Genomic DNA, 21,131 nt, shown 5'->3' with positions numbered 1-21,131 from the left:
AATCAAACCTAGAGCTTCACGCATGCTAGGCAAGTACTCTACCACTAAGCCACATTCCCAGTCCCAGTCTCCTGCTTTTTTTACTGTAACCTAGACGATCCTGTATATGTGAAACCACCCTGGGATGATTGATACACAAAACAATGGAAATGCTATGTAAATAGTCTTACTACTGCATTGTTTAGGAAATAGTATCAAGGAAAAAAACCCTCCAAACCTCTGTCATACATTCAGTACCAAGCACCATGTCACTTTGGGATATTTTTTTATTTGTGAATGTGAATGTGAATGTGAATGGTTGAATGGACTATAGAACACATGGATATGAAAGGCTAAGTTTTATCTCTTTCTCTCTCTTTCTTGTTGTGACAGTTCTGGGGCTTGAACTCATGGTCTGGATGCTATCCTTGAACTCTTTTGCTCAAGGCTGGTACTCTACCACTTGAACCACAGATCTACTTCTTGCTTTTTTTTTTTTTTTGCTGGCTCATTGGAGATAAGAGTCTCACAGACTTTCTTGCCCAGGCTAGCGCCAAACCTCAATCCTCAGACCTCAGCCTCCTGAGTAGCTGGGATGACAGGCGTGAGCCACTGGCACCTGGCTTTAATCTCCAGAAAAAGTAAGTTAAGAAGGAGCCATTGAGAAGGTGGCTGTTGTTTATACTCAAGAGTCTGGGCCTTTCCACGGCTACTTACTAGAATTGAAATGGGCATGTGCATGACGATTTAAATTAACTTCCCATTCCAGTCAGAACCCAAAGAGTCAAGTTGCCTTTCATCCTTTAAAAATGCAGATATAAAATGTTTTCCAATATAAAGACTAGGGTACCATTCTGAATCATGTTCTTGTGTCCTAAGTTTGCTGGACATTACTTTTTTTTTTTTTTGGGAATCTATTCTAGCCCGTTCCCTATCAATGAATGAAAATAGGATTTGTTGAGATAATTGTGTGAGGAAGGAATTCAAATATTGGCAAATGATATTTGTAACACTGTAGTTGTGACTGAACAGATTAAGACGGTGTCTATATGATACCAACCATCTGGGTGAAAAAGAGAAAAAAATATAGTAATAAAAAATCGATGTGTGTTTGACAGACGACATCTGGATTTTTATAAACATCTGGGTTTTTAACTCTTTCGTTCCCTTGGTTTTCATCATGTTTGTCCCTCTCAGGCTACAAGGCAGATTCATCATCATCCTTATTGAATTCGATAAAACTGTTGTATTCAATTAATTTGTGCATACAAACTAATTGTCCTCTGTAACATAATATGGAATGAATAAAATCTGCCACCACCACCTCCCACCCCAAGCAAATAAATACCAAAAAAAATCCCATAATTAGGCTATGTAAGAATCAATTGTGGCTTAAAGCATATTTAAATCCCGGTCATACTTTGCCAACCTAATTTTCCAGAGGCAAACTCTTCAAAGGTGTTCAGGCAATCATTTTTCTCTCTTGAGGAATAGTTTTCCTCAAGTACTAGACTCAATTAATTTCAGTGTGTTTTGACAATAGTAAAATTTAGCAAACACTTAGGAACATCTGAGTTACATCTAGTAATAGTTGTTTTCTTTGCCAACTGAATTATGCTAGCTGATAAAAATCAGTGTAAACCTACTTTCTGAGCCACCTTCTGACATGCCCCAGTCTGAACCCCAAAGAGGAATCAAGTCAAATTGAACTTCAAAGACTTTGCAGCAATGAAAACACCTTTTGTGACTGTTCTTAGTTGTGTGTGTGTGTGTGTGTGTATGTGTGTAAGAGAGGGAGAGAGAGAGAGTATCTCTAAAAAAGTTACCATAATTATTGAAAATCTTCTCTGTGGTTTATTCTCAACCCAATCAGTTATATGAAAATACTCTGCTTGCTTGCTTTTTATGGTCTTAAATTTTTGAAATGATTAGTACTTCTATAAGGTAGCCCATTAATCAGCAACACAGCTCAGTTGAATGGCAAAGTCCAAGAGAGAATATGTGTGCGTGTGTGTGTGTGTGTGTATCCATAAGGTTGTTGCAATTTAAGTGCCTTCAAAAGATCTAATTTGATTTTCCAAAGCAATTCTGCAGATGTGAAAATTAAAGGCACGCAGAAACAATATACAGTTTAATGACTGCATAGGTTAAGAAACGTTTAGAGATTTTAGTAGCCTTACAGTGAAAAAAAAAATTTGTTTCTTTTATTTAGCTGTTAGCTGGGAAGAATTGAGCTTCACAGCACAATAGAAATTGTTGGATTTTATAGGCTGCTATTTCCTTGATCAAATTTGTCCCATTTCCCCAAACATGTTCCTAAAACAAGCTAATGTGTCTATCCGCAGGATTCCAATTCCAGTAGGAATCAATCAGACTTCAAAGTGCAGTAAAGTAACGTCACTTACACTGTCTTCGTGTGGCATCAGCCGGCTTACCCTCCTCTACTAGCAAATCATATACTTATCCCCACTTCACACACACACACACACACACACACACAAAGCCAAGAAAATGAAACTCTCACTCCACTGGGTCTAATGACATCTTCAGTCATTCACGAGTTAATAAAAATCTCAAAACTCATCTGGGCTAGATAAGGAGGGAGAAAGAGAAGTATTGTGCTCTAATGACAGGCTCTGCGGCTGCCCTGGGAGCTGTCATGGGTCAGTCATGTTAAGAATGTGTGCGTCCAATCAGCTGCTGATTCTTATCAGGCCAGCCCACTAGCAGGAGTGGACAGGGCCAGTTTGGGAGCCACCATGAATAAACAATGACTTTTTGGGGGGAGTGTGGGGGGCTGGGTCAGAGAGTGAGGGGGTCAATATATACTAAAACATGATGACACTAGCCATCAATAGACCAATTACTGGACAAGTTATTGAAGGAGGAATTCCCATGTCTTTTTAGTCTTCTGGTACTTTGAAGGGACTTTTAGCTTGGAGAGAGTCCTTGTGTTTAGAGACAGGCTGGGGTCCTGAGACCTGAGGCCTTGATCTCAAAGGCAAGCCTGGCCTTTTCTGGTTGTTGTTCACACCTGGATGATTTGAATGACCTGTACAATTGATAGAAAAGAAAAGAAAAGAGAAAGGAAACAGGACAGATTCCTAAATCCCCTTAGAGATTGAATCTTAGGGTGTCTAGGACTATGATTAGGGATAAGACTTGGCTGGCCTTCCTTCCTTCTTTCCTTCCTCCCTCCCTCCCTTCCCTCCCTCCCTCCCTCCTTCCCTCCCTCCCTCCCTCCCTCCCTCCCTCCCTCCCTCCCTCCCTCCTCCCTCCCTCCCTCTCTCTCTCCCTCTCTCTCTTTCTCTCTTTCCTCTTTCTTTCTTTCTTTCTTTCTTTCTTTCTTTCTTTCTTTCTTTCTTTCTTTCTTCTTTTGTTCAATCATCCATTTGTTTTTTCTTTCTTCTTTCCAGAACTCAGGACTTGACATTCTAGCTTGACTTTTTCACTCAATTCTGGTGCTCTATCACTTGAGCCATAATACTTCCACTTCCTTGGTGATAAGAGTCTCTCTGATTTGTCTACCCAGGATGGCTTTGAACTGCGATCCTTCTATCTCAGTCTCCTGAGTAGCTAGGATAATAGTTGTGAGCCACTGGAGTCTGGCTCCAATGCCAACTTTGAAACCCATAGAACGTATGACATGCCTTAGCCAGAAGGGGAGATGTCATGGCCAAGGTTAACATCTCATCAAGAGGAGGAAGTGACAGTCATTCTCTTTGAGTAGTGTAGAGTCTCCTGTCACCATGGAGAAGCATCTTCCTGAAGGAGTAGCTTGGAGCTTGCTAAGCTTTCCCCAAAGGTGGACTTAGTCTGCAGACATGCCCTACAATGAAATCACCCTTTGTGCAGAGGAGGTTTTAATCAATTGCATGGTTCTAGTATTAATACAGAAGGCTAAAAAAAATAAAACAAAAAGATGGCTGGCATCAAGTGAGCAATAGTAGGCCAACGTGATTTTCATGAATACATGACTATTGATCATGTTTGTCAGAATTCTCAGCCCAAGATCAACCTCCAGGAGTCATGAATTCAAGCCTTTAAATGGCAGGTGCTTATGTGCAGAAGCTAGTTCTGTATTATCCAGTAGGAAAGCTCTTTCTTCATTTTAATGCACTAAACCCTGTATACCTAGCATCAAAACTACTTATGAGGTGACTTAAGGCACACAAGAAGGGTCACAGAATCATCACCAAAGAGTTCAATGCATTGTCCAGTTGCTGATGGCTCAGCTTAATCATCCCTGAATGATTGGCACATGGTCCAGAACAGGGACTCATTTAAGAAAAAAAAATTAACAAAAGAAGAAGAAAGCAAAAAACAAACAAACAAACGTGGGTCTTACTAGTGAGATTACTTGCATTTTCTTAGGTAAGTGATAATGCCATCCTGACACTTTTGCAAGGACCCAGAAATGACAAGCAAAGGCAGCCTTACCTGAATCTCATGCTTTTATCATGGCTGTCTTTGTCCTGGTGCTATCTATCTATCTATCTATCTATCTATCTATCTATCTATCTATCTATCTATCTATCTATCGATTGTGTTTCTGTCTGTCTGTCTATTTATTTATTGTGTAGTGCTGGAGCCTGAACTCAGGACTTGTTTGCTATGCAAGTACTCTACCACTGGAGAAAAGCCCCATTCCCCTCCCTCCACCATCCAATTTCTGAAGGTGAAGGTGACACAGATCTGGCTTATGCACTACGAGAGACGAAGCTAGTAGAAATTTCAAGCCCACCATGGGTAAAGTTCCTTCCAGAACTGTGCATTGATACCAAATGTTAATTCTTGGCTGAGGACACGATGTCTTATAAATGTCCTGAGAGAATATCACTTTTCCTGTACAAGTGCAGGTACTTTTCTTGAAAGCCCCGTTAGAGAAAGAGGTTAATTTCCCAAGTAACATCAGCAGGTCCCCTGCTTGCTTATAAATCTCTTCTCTACCCCTCACTCCAAACTCCCATCATTACACAACAGTGCAAAGGAATTCTCACATGGAAGACAAACGGAACGGACACAGCCGACATTTGAAAGATGTGTAAAAGACTCAAACCCAACCCCAACCCTCAAAATAAAATAAAAAAATCGTGCCCACCCTACTAATACTTGCCATCTTTTTTTTCCCCCTCTTTTTTTTTTTCTGACATAGCCCTAACATGTCCCTACAAGACTCAGAACTAGTTAGAACGTACCCTTCTGAACTAAAAATAATAGAAGAGACTCAACTTTGGGAGGTCTCAAAAGCTTTGTTTCATCTCCTTTGTAAATATATCCTCTATTGACACCACATGTGCCTCCTGGCTTTCATAGCACAAGGCGATTGATTTTAAGAGAGGTTTTCACTGCACCCTGGCAGAGAAGAATAGAGGTCCAGCACACAGCAAACTGGAGTCCACCCACCCACCTCTCAGTCTGGTTTGTTATGTAGTTGCATATTTCTGCCCTTTTATATTCTTTGAAATGTTTTGAATTAAAATAGCTTACTCAAGGTCACTGTAGGCATATGGTCCTGCTCAAAACTTTTAAACAAAACATTAGTTTTTACAACCTTTTGTAATTTGGTATTGTACACAACATGGTTATAGGCTGAGTTTCTGTAATCTTTTCAGTGGGTGACAGAAATATGAGAAACAAATTTATAAGCCATTTAGTGAAGCATTTAATCAATTTCATGCATAGGAAATAACTCCGATTGCTTAGCTTTATCAATCTTTCCAGCAGAATTCCAGTCAACGCCATCTCCAAATGGAGGCCCTGGTGGGGGAGGGGGGGGGACGGGGAGCAGGGAGGGGCGAAGACGGAGAAGAAACCTTTTCCTGTGACAGAATGGAAATGTCAGCGACTTCTGAAGTCTGCCTGACAGGGTCAGGGAGCGTCTACGAGCCTTCTGGAGACTGTTAATGTATTTCAGAAAGAGAGCACGGGTCTAATGTTTAGAGGAAGTTTTCAAAGCCCTTTACTGTAAAGTTATTCATTAAACACCCTTTTCCCAGAGTGGCTCTTGGGAGGCTCAGTGCTGGGCTTGATGATGTTTCACTTTGGGCTCCCAGAAATACTTTTATAAACCAGTGTCAGTGGCGATGACTTTCAAATTCCTGAGGAAATGATGTTTTAATTAAAATGTATAATGTCTACATGAAAGAGTCAAATTAATAACTCACATGCACTGAAGCCAGATTACCAAGGATAACTGTGGTAGCGTTTTTCAAGAAGTTTTATGCTGTCTTTTAGGGTTAATGTTCTGATTTTATTTTAAGTATCGAAAGGATTATTCTAGCCACTGCTAACATAGTGAACCAATATTCTCTTTGTTCTTTCATCCTGGAATCTCTTCTATAAATGCATGACCCCAACCATCATCAAGTTTTTTTTTTTCTTTCTTTTAAAAATTTTTTTGTGTGTGCCAGGACTGGGGTTGGAACTCAGAGCCTGAACTCTGTCTCTTAGGTTTGTTTTTTGCTCAAAGCGAGAGCTGTGCCACTTGAGCTACACCTCCACTTCTGGCTTTTGGTTTTAATTGTAGGTAAGTATCTTACAGACTTTCCTGCCCAAGATGGTTTTGAACCGTGATCTTCCTAGCTCAGCCTCCTGAGTAGCTAGGATTACAGGTGTGAGCGACTGGTTCCGGGCAACCATCATGTTCTTAAACAAACCAAGCCCAAAGGGAGCAAATGATGTCTTTTTGATGGTCATGATCTGATAAACTGTATTAAAATTGCATTAGTTCTACGTGTCCTCTGGGATCGGAACTGTTGTACAGGTATGGTAGACACTCATTTCAAAAGTAATTTGCTTCCACTGATTTCTGAACATCAAAAGTATTCCAGTGTATAATTCCAGTCTCTAGTAGTTAGTTCTGATTTCAAATTGGTTTAATTTCCTGCACTTCCTCTACCCCTGCTGCAGTCCCGCACTCTCCCGTTTGACAGTTGGGAGGATTTTCCCGCACTGGCAATTCAGTAGCATGCCATTCAGTTTCCATTTTGCCAAAGTATTTGAGTTGTGGAGAGTACATGATTACACTGATTCATGCTGCATTAGTAATCCCGCATAAAACTAGAAGCAGTCATACAGGCTGGGCCAGATTGTTCAGTCTCCCTGCCTGCATACCTGCCATCCCTCCCTCCCTCCCTCCCTCCCTCCCTCCCTCCCTCCCTCTCTCCATGTCTGTCTCTATCTATCTGTCTGTCTGTCTGTCTGTCTGCCTATCTATCTATCACCTATCTTACTATCATCTATCATCAACCATTAACCAATTCCTAAACAATTTATTTTGTTTAAATTAAGTAATCATTTTTATAGGGAACATTTTTGTAGTATAATCTACAAGTTACAACAAAAAAAGAGAACAGATTCTTTAGACCTAAAGAATTAAAAATTCTCTCATTTGCCCTAAGTTCATTCCCTTCCTAAATAGATCAATCTAAAAGACTACTTCTAAGCCAGGCACCGGTGGCTTACACCTGTCATCCTAGCTGCACAGGAGCTGACCATGGTTTGAAGCCAGCCCAAGCAGGAAAGTCCATGAGACTCTTATCTTCAATAAACTACTGAGAATAAGCTGGAAGCGGTGCTATGGCTTAAGTGGTAGAGCTCTAGCCTTGAGCACAGAGAAGTTCAAGGACAGAGCCCAAGCCCTGAGTTCAAGCCCCAGAATGGGCCAAAAAAAAAAAAAAAAGACTACTTCTAATTCCATTTGATTTCTCTATCGCCATCTATATCATGAATAATATGCAACTAGCTAATCTCTCTTGATTTTTTGTCCAGATGAGTCTCAAAAACAAATGACATCTTGTAGGTGTCATTGTGCACTTGATATTTCCATTCCAGATAATCATGAAAATGTGTTTGTAGGAACATGTATATGTCATTCTTTCTAAATGGCGCAAGCATATCCCATGGTATGTTTAAGTAAGAATGTATTGAGTTCAGCCTAATGTGCACCAAACTTTTCCCCACTGTTTGATGATTACCTTTGTGAATACCTTTATACACATCTTACATTACTCATGTATTGAGGATATGCATAAGGTAAACAGTACTTGTATGTTGTGAGTATTTCTCTAACATAGGTACAGGGAAATTGCTGGGTCATGGGTATGCATAGTTAATATCTTGTTAGTTGTTTTCAAATTACCCAGCAATAACAAGCCTATACCAACATCTCTGAACCCCTTTTACTGCTCTACTTAAACTTACAAGTTAGTCTCTGTGAATAACTTCACCTGTGATTTCCCCAAGAAGAAGAAACCAATTTCAATGAAGGGTAAATGGGGCCAGGCAGTTTAAAAACTGTTCCGAACCCATAATATTTCCTCATCAGAAAGACCGAGTGAAAATGCCTAAACTTCCTTCCTTCCTTCCTTCCTTCCTTCCTTCCTTCCTTCCTTCCTTCCTTCCTTCCTTCCTTCCTTCCTTCCTTCCTTCCTTCCTTCCTTCCTTCCTTCCTCCTCCCTCCCTCCCTCCCTCCCTCCCTCCCTCCCTCCCTCCCTCCCTCCCTCCCTCCCTTCCTTTCTGTTTGGTGCCAGTACTGGGGCTTGAACTTTGGGTCTGAGTGCTGTCCCTTAGCTTGTAATCACAAAGCTGGTACTCTACCCCTTGGGCCATATGTCCACACATATCCAGGTTGGCTTGGAATTGTAATCCTTAGATCTCAGCCTCCTGTGTGGATGCGATTACAGACCTGCGTCACTGGCGCTCAATGATAAATCTTTCTCTAGGGAATCTCCAAGGTTTTTCTCTGCCTGCCTTCATTGAATATTTTACAGGATGACTTTTTTCCCCCCTGGTTGTAGGTCTTGAAATCAAGCCCTTGGCACCATCCCTGAGATTTTGGCTCAAGGCTATCGCTCTACCATTTTGAGCCACAGTGTCACTTCTGGTTTTCTGGTGGTTTGTTGGTGATAAGTATCTCACAGATTTTCCTGCTCTGGCTGGCTTCGAATTGCAACCCTCAGATCTCAGACTCCTCAGTAGCTAGGATTACAGGGGTGAGCCACCAGCACCTAGCTGGACCACTCTTATAGTTAACATCCCCAGTGTTTTATTTGCAATGCCAGGAAAACAAGAACAACCCCAAGCAAACCAAAGCAAACCTGTGGCACCATTAGAAGTCTAAATACTCGTGCTAACTGTCCATATCATCTAAAATGTTTATTGCTTTAAACTGAAGTAGCTGCAATGATTTGAAGCATCAACCAAGGTTAATTGTTTTCTTAAAAAATAAAGTTTAAAAACATGATATTCGATGGATGTGATTTATACATTGAATAGAAAAGGACTATTCTCAATATTTTTATCTTCTCAACATAAATAGTAAAAAAAAAAAACTCTACAGTAATCAAAATTTACTACAGCTGAAATCGATTCTGGCAGACTATAAGTATTGCATGCAATGCTAGCATAACTCTGACTTCTAAACAGAGAGGCCAAGATTTGTAGTTTTGGCTTCATGAAGTGGAAAACAAAAATCCACTACTGTATTTGGAGTCTTTTACTACATTCAAGAGATTAATTCTCATAAATAACATTGTTTACACCAGCTCCCATTCAGAAAGTTGAAATTATCTGTAGCAATGTAACCACCAAAAACTTGCATACTATGAAAATACTTCAATAATTAATCCATGCTCCATCTAGAGTAATTGACAATGAGGTCATAAACATAATAGGCCATCTGTGTTTGATTTGTATCCTTAAAGGGATAGGTGCCTAATTTAAGCTCCTCAGGCCAGGAAGATTTGTTTCAACTCCAAATAGAGCCATCTAGTAGGTACTTTACTCCTTCTTGCCTTTCCTGCTCCTCCTTCTTTCCCTCCCTCCCCCTCCTTTCTTCCTCCCTTCTCTATTCCCTCCTTCCTTCCTTCCTGTTTTTTTTTATTTTTTTGGGGGGGGGCATTATTGGGGGTTGAACTCAAGGCCTTGTGGTTACCTGGCAAGTGCTCTACCACTTGAGCCATGCCCCTACTCCCATCCCATTTTGCTTCAGCTATTTTTCAGATACGGTCTTGCCTTTTATCCAGGCCAGCCTCAGACTATAATCCTCAGGTCTGGGTTAATATACAAAACACATATATTCACTCTCACTGATAGAACTGAGAGAAGTGAAAATTAAGGAACAGACCCCAGCCTATTATTTAATTAAAAAAAAATTTTTTTTTTGGCCAGTCCTGGGCCTTGGACTCAGGGCCTGAGCACTGTCCCTGGCTTCTTTTTGTTCAAGGCTAGCACTCTACCACTTGAGCCACAGCGCCACTTCTGGCCATTTTCTGTAAATGTAGTGCTGGGGAATCGAACCCAGGGCTTTGTGTATACAAGGCAAGCACTCTTGCCACTAGGCCATATTCCCAGCGCCCCAGCCTATTATTTTAAATGATGTTATATCCACCTCAGCATAGAACATGAATATTGAAACGGATTGCAAACAAACTACTTCCCATATGGACAGGTGGCGTTCAGGAGGCAAGAGATGACAGGGATTTTGACTGATGAGTGAATTCAGACACCTTGTTCCAATCTTTGAAGGAGCTTTGTAAACTCAGTAGAATGTAAGTTGAAACCGGGGAGACACAAATACTTTTGTGTCAATGATCTCCTTGCTCACCTGATCTCAACTGGCTATGAGTCTACAGCTCTGATTCCCAACACCAGAGTCAATTAGGTTTTCTTTCCCAAGTTAGCAGAGCTCTGTCTGGAGTCCCTAGGAATTCTAGGAATTCTCTAAGAAGATAGTGGAACTTTCTTTCTTTCTTTTTTGGTTTGGTTACCAAGCAGCCTCACCTTTCTGGAATCATCCTGCCAGGAATGACCTGGCAAAGCATGAGACTTGATTTCTCCTTCTGTTTGCCTTGAGAAAAGAAGCTCTGTAGTACAGTTCTGGGCCCTTAGATGCTGGTAAGGAAATGCAGACACAGCATACCTCAGACACCTCAGAGGCAAGGCATTGTTACTTAACAAGTTGGTGTAATAACTATTAGGTCAGTGACTGTAAGTCTATCCTATAAACAAGGATTATAAGATTTAAGCAGGGGCTTTGCCTCAGAGAAATGATGCCAGCAACCAATGACCATAGTTACCCTGCCCCTCTGTTTCATCACTTAAAGTGACAGTATCCAGCTTTTCACTCGGCATCTATCATGAGAGCACATTGATTTCCTTTCTGGGGAAAGGCATATTTCTTCTCTCTTGCTGAAAAGATAAATCTGACAGATTTTAATCAGATGTAGTTGCTCACAACTATAGAACTGTGGGCTAGGCCATGGAAAGAGATGAAAACACAGCAGCTCTTAATGGAGCAATGATGTGGTCGTTTATTTGTAGACAACATTTGTGTTAATCTACATGCACACACACATACACACATACATGTATTTGGGTAGTAGTAAGGCCTAGATGTTGGTTATTTTAATGCTTTTTTCTTTTTTCGCCAGTCGTGGGGCTTGAACTCAGTCTGAGCACCATCCCTGGGCTTCTTTTTGCTCAAAGCTCACACTCTACCACTTGAGCCACAGCACTACTTCTGGCTTTTTCTGTATATGGGGTGCTGAGGAATCGAACTTAGGGCTTCATGCATGCTAGGCAAGCACTCTACCACTAGGCCATATTCTCAGCCCCCATTTTAATGCTTCTTAAGGTACTATATTTTGGAGTGACATTAGAAGCCGTTGCTTTAATTACGTTTCTACTAACACTAGAATCTCCACATTTTCTTCCTTTTTTTTATGATACTGGAGTTTTGAACTCAGGGCCTCTCATTTGCTAGGCATGTACTCTGTCACTTGAGTCACACTTCTAGCTCTTTTCTGCTTTTGATATTTGTCAAATAGAGTCTTGCATTTGCCCATGCCAGCCAGGGACTACAGCTCTCCTATTGACACTTGCCAAATAGCATGAATGACAGGCACACATCATCACATTCTGTGTGTTTTTTTGTTTTTGTCAATTTGGGGGCTTGAAGTCAAGGCCTGGGTACTCTCCCTGAGCTTTTCAGCACAAGGCTAGCACTCTACCACTTGAGCCACAGCACTGTTTTTTGGTTTTCTGGTGGTTCATTGGAGCTAAGAGTCTCACGGGCTTTCCTGGTGGCTTTGAACCAAGATCCTCAGATCTCTACCTCCTGAATTGCTAGGATTACAGGAGTGAGCCATGGGTGCCCAGCACATTCAGTGTTTTTTTAACTGGCTGATCTTTTTTTTTTTTGCCCAGGCTGGGCATCTGCTCAGGAGGTAGGCAGAGATCTGAGGATCATGGTTCGAAGCCAGCCCAAGCAAAAAAGTGCCCTTTGTGATAGTTATCTCCAGTGAACCACTCAAAAACTGGAAGTGGAGCTTTGGCTCAAAGTTAGAGCACTAGCATTGAGCGAAAAAACTCAGGGATAGTGTCTAGGCCCTGAGTTCAAGCCCCACAACTAACAACAACAACAACAACAACAAAAATCCCAAACAAACAAATGACAATAAAACCCAAGTCCTTAATCCAACAGTATCTAGCTATCATTGGCCAAGTGTGCCATGGAGCCTTTGCATTATTTCATGTCACGATGCCGAGTAGCCCTTATTATTCTTTTCAACATGTCTCAGGAGAGTCAAGATGTTTTCCTTCTGAATTCAGATAGACATTTAAATTAATTATTCTTAAGATGATTTAAAAAAAAAGTGTGTGGGAAAGAGACGTAAAATCAACAAGGCTTGATGTTTTTGATCTCATTCATTGATTCCTTCAGTTCCTCTCATTACAGATTATGCACGAGCTGATTTTTAATGGAAAAAATGGAAATATTTTAGTCCTTGGCATATGCTGTCTTGTTGTCTAAGTATTAGTATGACTGATTGCATTTTCCCTCCATGATGCAGAGATTAGATGCTTCTTGTTCACAGATGATGGTGATTTCCTGCCCAGGTATTATATATGTTATGTCAGCTGATGTTTAATGATGAAAATAGAAAACAATTCCACAAACTGAATGAAAGTGTCATGATACTATTTTAAATGACCATCATCAATTTACTTCTTCCTCAAGTATTCCATCTTTTCAATAACGCTTTTTAGAACTATGTTCTCATAAGTCTGAATATCATATTAAAACATATGAGTCAAGAAGAATCATGTATTAGACAAGCATTGAGAAAGAAGTTATTGTAATAAAGGCATAGCGAATTGTATATATAATTCATTTCGTGGACAAAATGGAGCACATTAAATGTGTGTCTTTTGAAGTTAGACTTTTGAAATTTTATTTTTAGTTAATTTCCAATATCATTTAGGGATTACATTCAGGACCTCATACTTGCTATATAAATGCTCTACCATTTGGATCCCACTCCAGTCTTTTTGTTTTTGTTTTATTTTTTTGTCTGTTATGGGGTTCGAACACTGGGCCTGGGCGCTGTCCCTGAACTCTTTAGCTCAAGGCTAGTACTCTACCACTTTGAACCACAGCACCACTTCTGGTTTTCTGGTGGTTAACTGGAGATAAGAGTCTCACAGACTTCCTGCCTGTGCTGGCTTTGAACTGCGATCCTTAGATCTCAGCCTCCCTAGTAGCTAGGATTATAGGCGTGAGCCACCGTTGCAGGCTCTTGGTTTATGTTTTAGGTAGACTTGGACCCCAATCCTCTCAACTTTACCTTCCAAGAAGCTGAGATTCCAGGCATGGTCCACTTTGCATAGCCTTTCTCTATCACTTCTAAGTCCCTAAGAGTAGTGGACATTATTATTTATATGTTCTTCTGCCCTGTATATGACTTGTCCTGCCATAAACAATTGAATTAATTTTGACAGCCATGTTGATTTGAGAATAATCTCTCAACTCAAATATTCGCCTTAGATATTTTGTTTCAAGAGATTTTCTCTTTAAAACACATGGTGGTATAAGGAAAAGAGAAGACAAAATGGACAAGTCAGAAGTTACCCTGTCAAAATGGTATTAGAAGAGATTGGCATTTAAATGGTAAGAGACATAAGTGAACATCTTAAACAAAGGAAGGCCCTAAAATTGGATGAACTCTTTCACCTTAACATTGCGCTGCCCTCATTAAAACTCAGCCACAAAATCAGTGGTTAAAAATGTGTCCCAATTTCCACTTGGTGCTAGTGTTACTTGAAAATGTAACCCAAACTGGGCTCTCCGGACACAGGAAATATGTGATTTGTTCCTGAGAGAATATTTGTGATGGTACAGCCACAAGAAGTTCTGAAGGCAAGCACAAAATATTCCCTGGGTCATGATTTATATACACTGAACAGACAATAAACTCACCATCCTCCCTCACTTGCTCAGAAAGTGCTCCCAGCTAGCTATAACTCCAGTCGAGTATTGTTTGAAGCAACATTTCCCAAAGTTATTGAGTGTCTTCTTATTTACAAAAGAAGCAATTCATTTTGTAGGACATTTCAAATTGGCAAATGGCCAGTGACAATTTTGACCAATGCTGGGTGCAAAAAAAAGGTACTGCAAAACACAAAGCCTTAGAATATTTAGGGAATATGGAAACAAAAAGGAAGATTATTCATCCTTCCATATGGCTTTTTAAAGCCCTTTGCAATTATGTGCCGTTTATGGTCGTTTCTATAAAATCTTCTCCATTGAGAAGGCAGAAGACTTGCTTGAGTTTGTAAAAGCATCACAAAAAGAGTGAGCGAGCGAGCGAGAGAGAGAGAGAGAGAGAGAGAGAGAGAGAGAAAGAGAGAAGGGATTCAGAATGACAATGGTGTTTAGCTGATTGCTCTGTGAATCTGCAGTGTGATAAAGACACTGCTTACCAGTAAAATGGAGAATGTGATCTCATTTGCTTTCCCAGAATGGATTTGAAAGGCCTTAACTGAAAATTAAAGTTGCTAGTGAGAGGGTCTGAAAAGTAAACAAGAGCTCTGGCACAATTATGCATCTGATTGAAACAGGTACCTTACACCAGGAAGCTCAGAATCCCTGTCTTGTTTATCTGATGCATGGGGCGGAAATGACTTCTGAAGGAAAAAGGAAGTCTGTACTCTCTCTAGGGGCATTTAGCTCACTTTATGTAATACACTGCCTAGACCACATAACACGTCATCAGTACTTCCCTTTGGCCACTTACAATTAAACTGCTGAAAAAAAAGAAAAAGATTTCTAGTTACTTAGGAGGGTTACATGGAGGGCTGCAGATTTCATAACCCATTTCATAGTTGCCAACGTCATGATTTCCTTGCAAGCTCCAAGGTGATGGCTCACACCTGCAGGAGTAGCTACTTTGGAAGTTGAGATCTAGAGGATCGTGATTCAAAGCCGCCCAGACAGAAAAAACCCTTGAGACTCCATCTCCAAAATAACTAGCAGGAAGTGAGGCTACAGGGGTGGTTCAAGTGGTAGAATAACAACAAAGTAAGTAGTTCAAGCATGCATGAGGCCCTGAGTTCAAACCTAGTACTGCCATCCCCTCCCACCCCACAAAGATATAGATAATTCTAGATAAATCATAAGACATTTCCTCATCAGAATATTGGTAGATTCACGCCAACAATCTCATTTCTTCCACACCATCCTTTCATGGTAAGACTCAATCCTCTGCCTTAAAGAAGAACTTATAAACTCTCTTTTGGAGTTGGCTTCCCATTAGTTTTGGAGAAATAATCTCAAGAACCCCCTTCAAAATTCTCTGTAGCTCTCTCCAATTGCGAAGTCAATGTACGATACTTCCTTAAGCACACAGTAAGTTTAGAGGGTAAGCAGCTATTAGATGTCCAATCTCAGAGGAGTTCTAACATTTCCTCAAATGGAGGGGTTGGAGGCTTGGCTCTGTTGGTAGAGCTAGTACTAGCCCATGAGTGAATGTGTCATTAAGCACTAGCCAATGAGCAAATGCATCAGAAGAGAACTAGCCAATGAGCAAATGTGTCAGTAGACCACTAACCAATGAGTGACTGCATCAGGTGCCAAGTTTGAGTCCCAATCTCATACCTAAAACAACGACAACAAAGAAATCCAAAAACAACCAATCCTTTCTGGCTCGTCAGCATGGCTTCGGTTGTAGAGTGAAAGCAAGTCTCAGACACTGTGTTCAAGTCTTGTTTACGAGAAGGAAAACAAAAAGAAAAAGTGGGAATAGCATTGCTTAACTCACAGAGATGAGGGGAGTTAACACAAGCACAAGCAGAGAAGACCTTGCTAACCAAGAACATGCTAAGGAGAGAGGCACCGAGAAATTGGGAACAAATAACCATGGATGCTTGATTTTTCTCTGATCCTTTCCTTTCTAATGATTTTTATTAAGAATCCTACACACACACACACACACACACTTGCCAGTCTTGTGATTGTTCCTCCCCCCACCCCTCATCTTGTTACTGATAATTCTGGAACCTCAGAACTTATATGAAATCAAATTATCTCTGAAAAAAGAGTGACTTCCTGGACAGTGTTTTTTTTCTTTTCTTTTCTTTTTTTTTTCCCCAAGCTGGAGCTTAAAAGCTGAGTAGTCAAACACTTCTTCAGATTCAGCTAAAGATGCCCCGGAGGTCGGAAGTTGTGAATCCTCCATCCAAAACACCCAGCCTTCCCCAGGATTAGTCACTTGGCTGTCTCACTATGCAGCTAGTAATTCAGAGATAATCACGTTACCAAGAGGCCATTTAATCTGCATTTGGCATATCTGGAGTTTTCATCTTTCCTAATGGAGCCATCAAAGTTTCATTGGGTCTGACTGGTCTTGGACGCCCCAGTGCTTCACCCAGGGTGGGGGCTGCCTCTGGTGGCCAGATGGCAGCTGTTAATCTGCTGGCTGCAGGGTGCAGGGCAGGAGGGGTGGGAACTAAGCTTGCCTGGCCCCCAGCCAATGGGGCTCCGCTCTCTGATTATTCCCGCACAGTGTGGCAGGATCTACTCTGTGCTGCCTGCAGGATGGCACCCTAGGAGTGGCTGTCTGGTAGAGAGAAGACCATGTTTACTCACTTCCTTACCAGCAGGATTCCTAGGTGTGTCTTTGCTGCCTTGGTCTCCATCCATGGTACCATGACAGCTCCACGGAGGGCAGTGGGGGTACAGGACAGATCTGAGTTAGGGACACTAGGCCTGGAATCCAGCCCACCACTTACCTAGTACCTTCATCTGTTTTCTGCTATTCTCATGAAACACCAGGGCTGGGTACTGACCCGGAAAAGCAGCACAGGGCGAACCCTGGTGAGGACGGCCACTCCACCTCACCCCATGGCGGGTGTGATCAGAGTTGCAAGAAGGCTTTGGAAGAGGGGAGATCGCATGGCCAGCCAAGCAGCGAGCTACAGAGAGGGGGTTCCTTAACACCCCCCACCTATTCTATTTCCTAAATTAGCCCCCCACAGCTGAATATCACCACCTGCTATGTAAATGCTTGGTTGACAAGCCCTAGCCATAGGCACAGCAATAGGCTAATGTGGAGTGGAGCCTGTAACTTAACTCCTTGGAGCTTTAGGTTCTACCTGTTTACATGACATGAGCCACAGGCCCATCACCACGGCCCGTCTACCATGGGGCGCCCAAGACAGAGGAGTCAGAGGAAGGGAGACCAGTCCATCCACCCCAAGAGCCAGCTGTTCCACTGAGAGCGGAGTTCAGAGCAAGGGGGCTGGATGGGGAGGCCTGTTGCCACTGTGTCCTTGTGAGCATGGGGGTGATGAAGGTTCTTGTCACTGAGGGGATGGGTCAGGAGATGTAGGGAGGACATTCATGACATGTCATGTAGCAGGGTTGATTAAGTAACTGAAAACCTATCTTGGGTGAAAACAAGGAACGGCAAAGTCCATAGATACCATTTAGGCAAATTAAAGACACATACGCAAGACATTAAAACATACATGAGACAAGTATACCAAAGGAAGTAGCTTCTGTGTGTTCTACAAGAATATACTCAAATTCAAACACAATCGTTGTCATTGATTATGGCTTACATGAAAGCAGGGGCAGAAGGAGAGGATAAAAAATAATCAATCAATAAAGGGCCCCAGGAACAAACTTGTAATGATCACATGCTACAAGTTAAGTCATAGAGGGTCATTGGAGGTAACTAGCTCAGTGCTCTGCCCATAGATCTAAAAGAAAGATAAAAGTTGGAGAAAAATATACAGGAAGATGGGACAAGCTAATTCATACTAGAAGCATGAGGGCTTCGGAACCAAGATCTGGAAAGAGGCAATTGTGTGGGTAGGGGATGGGTCCTCATCTAATTTCTGGCTCTGGCTCCCTCCCACTGTCTCTCTCTCTCTCTCTCTCTCTCTCTCTCTCTCTCTCTCTCTCTCTCTCTCTCTCTCTCTCTCCCTCTGTTTTTCTTCCTTTTGAGACTGGTATGGGTCAGAGTGACCTGTAACACAAGAATGACCGGCCCTCTCTGAACTCTTAGACTCTAGCTACCTGAGGTTATCTCCCTGATTCTCCCATTTCTCATTGTAGGCTTGATGGCTTGATTTTATGTGACTCTGGTCACTTTAGAACTCGCTGAAGGTGTGGTGCGCCATCTGGTTAAACCAGTTGAGAGTTTCCTGGACTCCCAGCCCTTGGGCTTTTGCACATAACTGTTGAGGTCCTCACAATCAACAGTACCTTTGTATACAGTAGGCCAGAGGATTTATGCTGGGAAAAAGGACCACAAGAACACTCCTATCCCTGGAAAGGAAGTTACAAATGTGAATTTGGTGCATGCTTCTTCAGGATGCTTTTGTTAGTTTGTGGTTTTAAATATCACTGTGAAGCTGGGTGCTGATAGCTCACGCCTGTCATCCTAGCTACTCACGAGGCTAAGATCTGAGGATCATAGTTGGAAGCCAGCCCCAGCAGGAAAAGCCAAGAGACTCTTATCTCCAATTAATCGCCAGAAAACTGGAAGTGATGCTGAGACTCACAGTGGTAGAGTGCCAACCTTGAGCAGAAGGTCTTAGGGACAGTGCCCAGGCCCTGAGGCACACGATTCACACACACACACACACACACACACACACACACACACACACACACACAGAATCACACAATCACTGTGGATTTGCTGGGATTATATTATACTCACCGGGGTACTGACCTGAATGATTAACACGAATCAGAAAAAGAAGCAATTTGCCTTTAGAATGACAATGTTCTTGCCTCGTTCAAATCCTATTTGTACACATACCGTTTAAGAAAAAAACAAAACCAGTAAGTTAGAGTGAGACAAATACAGACTCTCTTCTGAAGAGGCAGACAGAATGTTTTTATTATTTGCTCCTCTGTTTGGGGAGCTAAGATTTGAAAGAACATTCAAGAGCCATGTCCGCTGGACACCTCTGGGCCGAGAACACAATCTCCCATCCCATATGTCTGCATAGGGGAAACACATTTGTTTCTGCAGAAAAGAAATACAATAAAATATAAAAAGCCAAATAAACATCTTCTCAACACAAATGTGGTCTGGCCTTGACTGTCTTTAATCAAGATGGGAAGTATAAACTACTTAAAACATTGTTACACTTGTGAACAGACCGAAACCCAGAGATGAAATGTTATTTTGACAAGAGCTGCTTTCTTTTCGCTTTTTCCCTTAACATGTCCCTTAAATATCAAAAAGAAAAATCTGAAGCAAACTGTTTCTTTCTTTTGGGTTGGTTTTTTTTCTTTCTTTTTGGTCATTTAAACTATCTTGAAAGTTGGACCTCCTGAAAGACTTAGTGTGTTTTGTGTTACTAATATATGTTGGCCGTTGCATTTGACATATGTAAAATTTTTCTTTGCTTATGGATGATTCCCACAGATGTAGGCTTTTAAAATGATAAAAATCATGTACACATATTTTCCTTTAACGCTCACCTCATCGTTTTTCTCTCTCCTTCCTTCCATCTCTCCCATCCTCCTTCCTTCTCTTTTCTTTCCCCCCTCTCTCTCATGGGACTGCGTTTCTCCCACTGTATGGCACTGAACACTTTCTTAGCGACAGTTGCTCCAAACCTCTTCTCAGTCCACATTCTAAAATAAAATAGCTCTGGCTGGGCGCTGGTGGCTCATGCGTATCATCTTAGCTACTCAGGAGGCCGAGATCTGAGGATCATGGTTTAAAGCCAGCCCAGGCAGGAAAGTCCATGAGAATCTTAGCTCCAATGAACCGCCAGAAAACCAGAAGTGGCACTGTGGCTCAAGTGGTAGAGCACTAACCTTGATCTGAAGAGCTCAGAGACAGTGCCCAGGCCCCACGAGTTCAAGAGTTCAAGCCCCACGACTGACAATAAAATAAAATAGCACTTATATAAACCATAAACTCATGCAAAACAATGTTAGTGGGTGGGCTAGCATGGGAGGGGTTTGTAGGCCCCCCCAAATCTGAGCACATTGCTTCAACAAATGCTATCTCTCTGCCTGTTTGTCTATCATCTATCTATCTATCTATCTATCTATCTATCTATCTATCTATCTGTCTGTCTATGTATCTATCATCTATCTATCTATTTATCTATCTGTCTATCTATCATATCTCTCTCTCTATCTACCACCTGTCTATCATCTATCATAGATCTACCATTATCTGTCTGTCTGTCTGTAGTGCTGAGAGTTGGGCCTATACCACTGAGCTCCATCCCCAGCCCAACATAATTTATTTTAATAGATTGCTTTGGACCATGGCTTAAGTATAAAAGAATGATTCAGTCTCAATAGGTAAAAAATAGGCCCAAAAATTTTATAAAAAGATGTGTGTGTGTGTGTGTGTGTGTGTGTGTGTGTGTGTGTGTGTAGCTTCTTGGACTCGTAATACATTTATTACCCCTAGATGATGGATGTACATGCAGAAATGATCAGAGAACACGAGGAGGGATTTAAGAAGGTCTGTGAGAGATCAAAATAAGCTTGCCATACTGTCTAGTGGCGGTGGGGGTGCAGTTATTGGAGAAGTGCGGGAGGGTTCCGTAGTGGGTGATTTCTTCATGGTATTTGCATGCAGAGAACTTTAGAAAGGTTACATTTCTTTTCTGTGTTCATATTTACTTTGTGTTAAGGTTATTGGATCTCTCTGGCGATGTTGCTGCTGCTATTTTTGTGCACAGATCAGTGTTCGGGTGGAAGAGGATGGAAATTTTGAGCCCTAGTAACAATAAACATATTTTATGCCCTTGTAACATTCAAGCTGTGGTACGTCTGAGAGTCCGTGAAAGTTTCTTTTTTTTTCCTTTTCACCCTAAATGCT

General features: G+C 41.6%; 1 long non-coding RNA gene across 1 annotated transcript; it reads left to right on the top strand.

Moving 5' to 3' along the window:
- Positions 1-13,597: 13,597 nt before the first annotated feature.
- Positions 13,598-15,070, top strand: LOC125338477. The gene is made up of 2 exons (XR_007208321.1): positions 13,598-14,617; positions 14,651-15,070. It is a non-coding gene; the product is annotated as an uncharacterized LOC125338477 (long non-coding RNA).
- The last annotated feature ends 6,061 nt before the right edge of the window (positions 15,071-21,131 follow it).

The sequence above is a fragment of the Perognathus longimembris genome, chromosome 20 (assembly GCF_023159225.1).
Source record: "Perognathus longimembris pacificus isolate PPM17 chromosome 20, ASM2315922v1, whole genome shotgun sequence".
Taxonomy (NCBI): domain Eukaryota; kingdom Metazoa; phylum Chordata; class Mammalia; order Rodentia; family Heteromyidae; genus Perognathus; species Perognathus longimembris.
The sequence above is the reverse complement of the archived record's forward strand: the minus strand, read 5'-3'. Positions and strand labels throughout refer to the sequence as shown.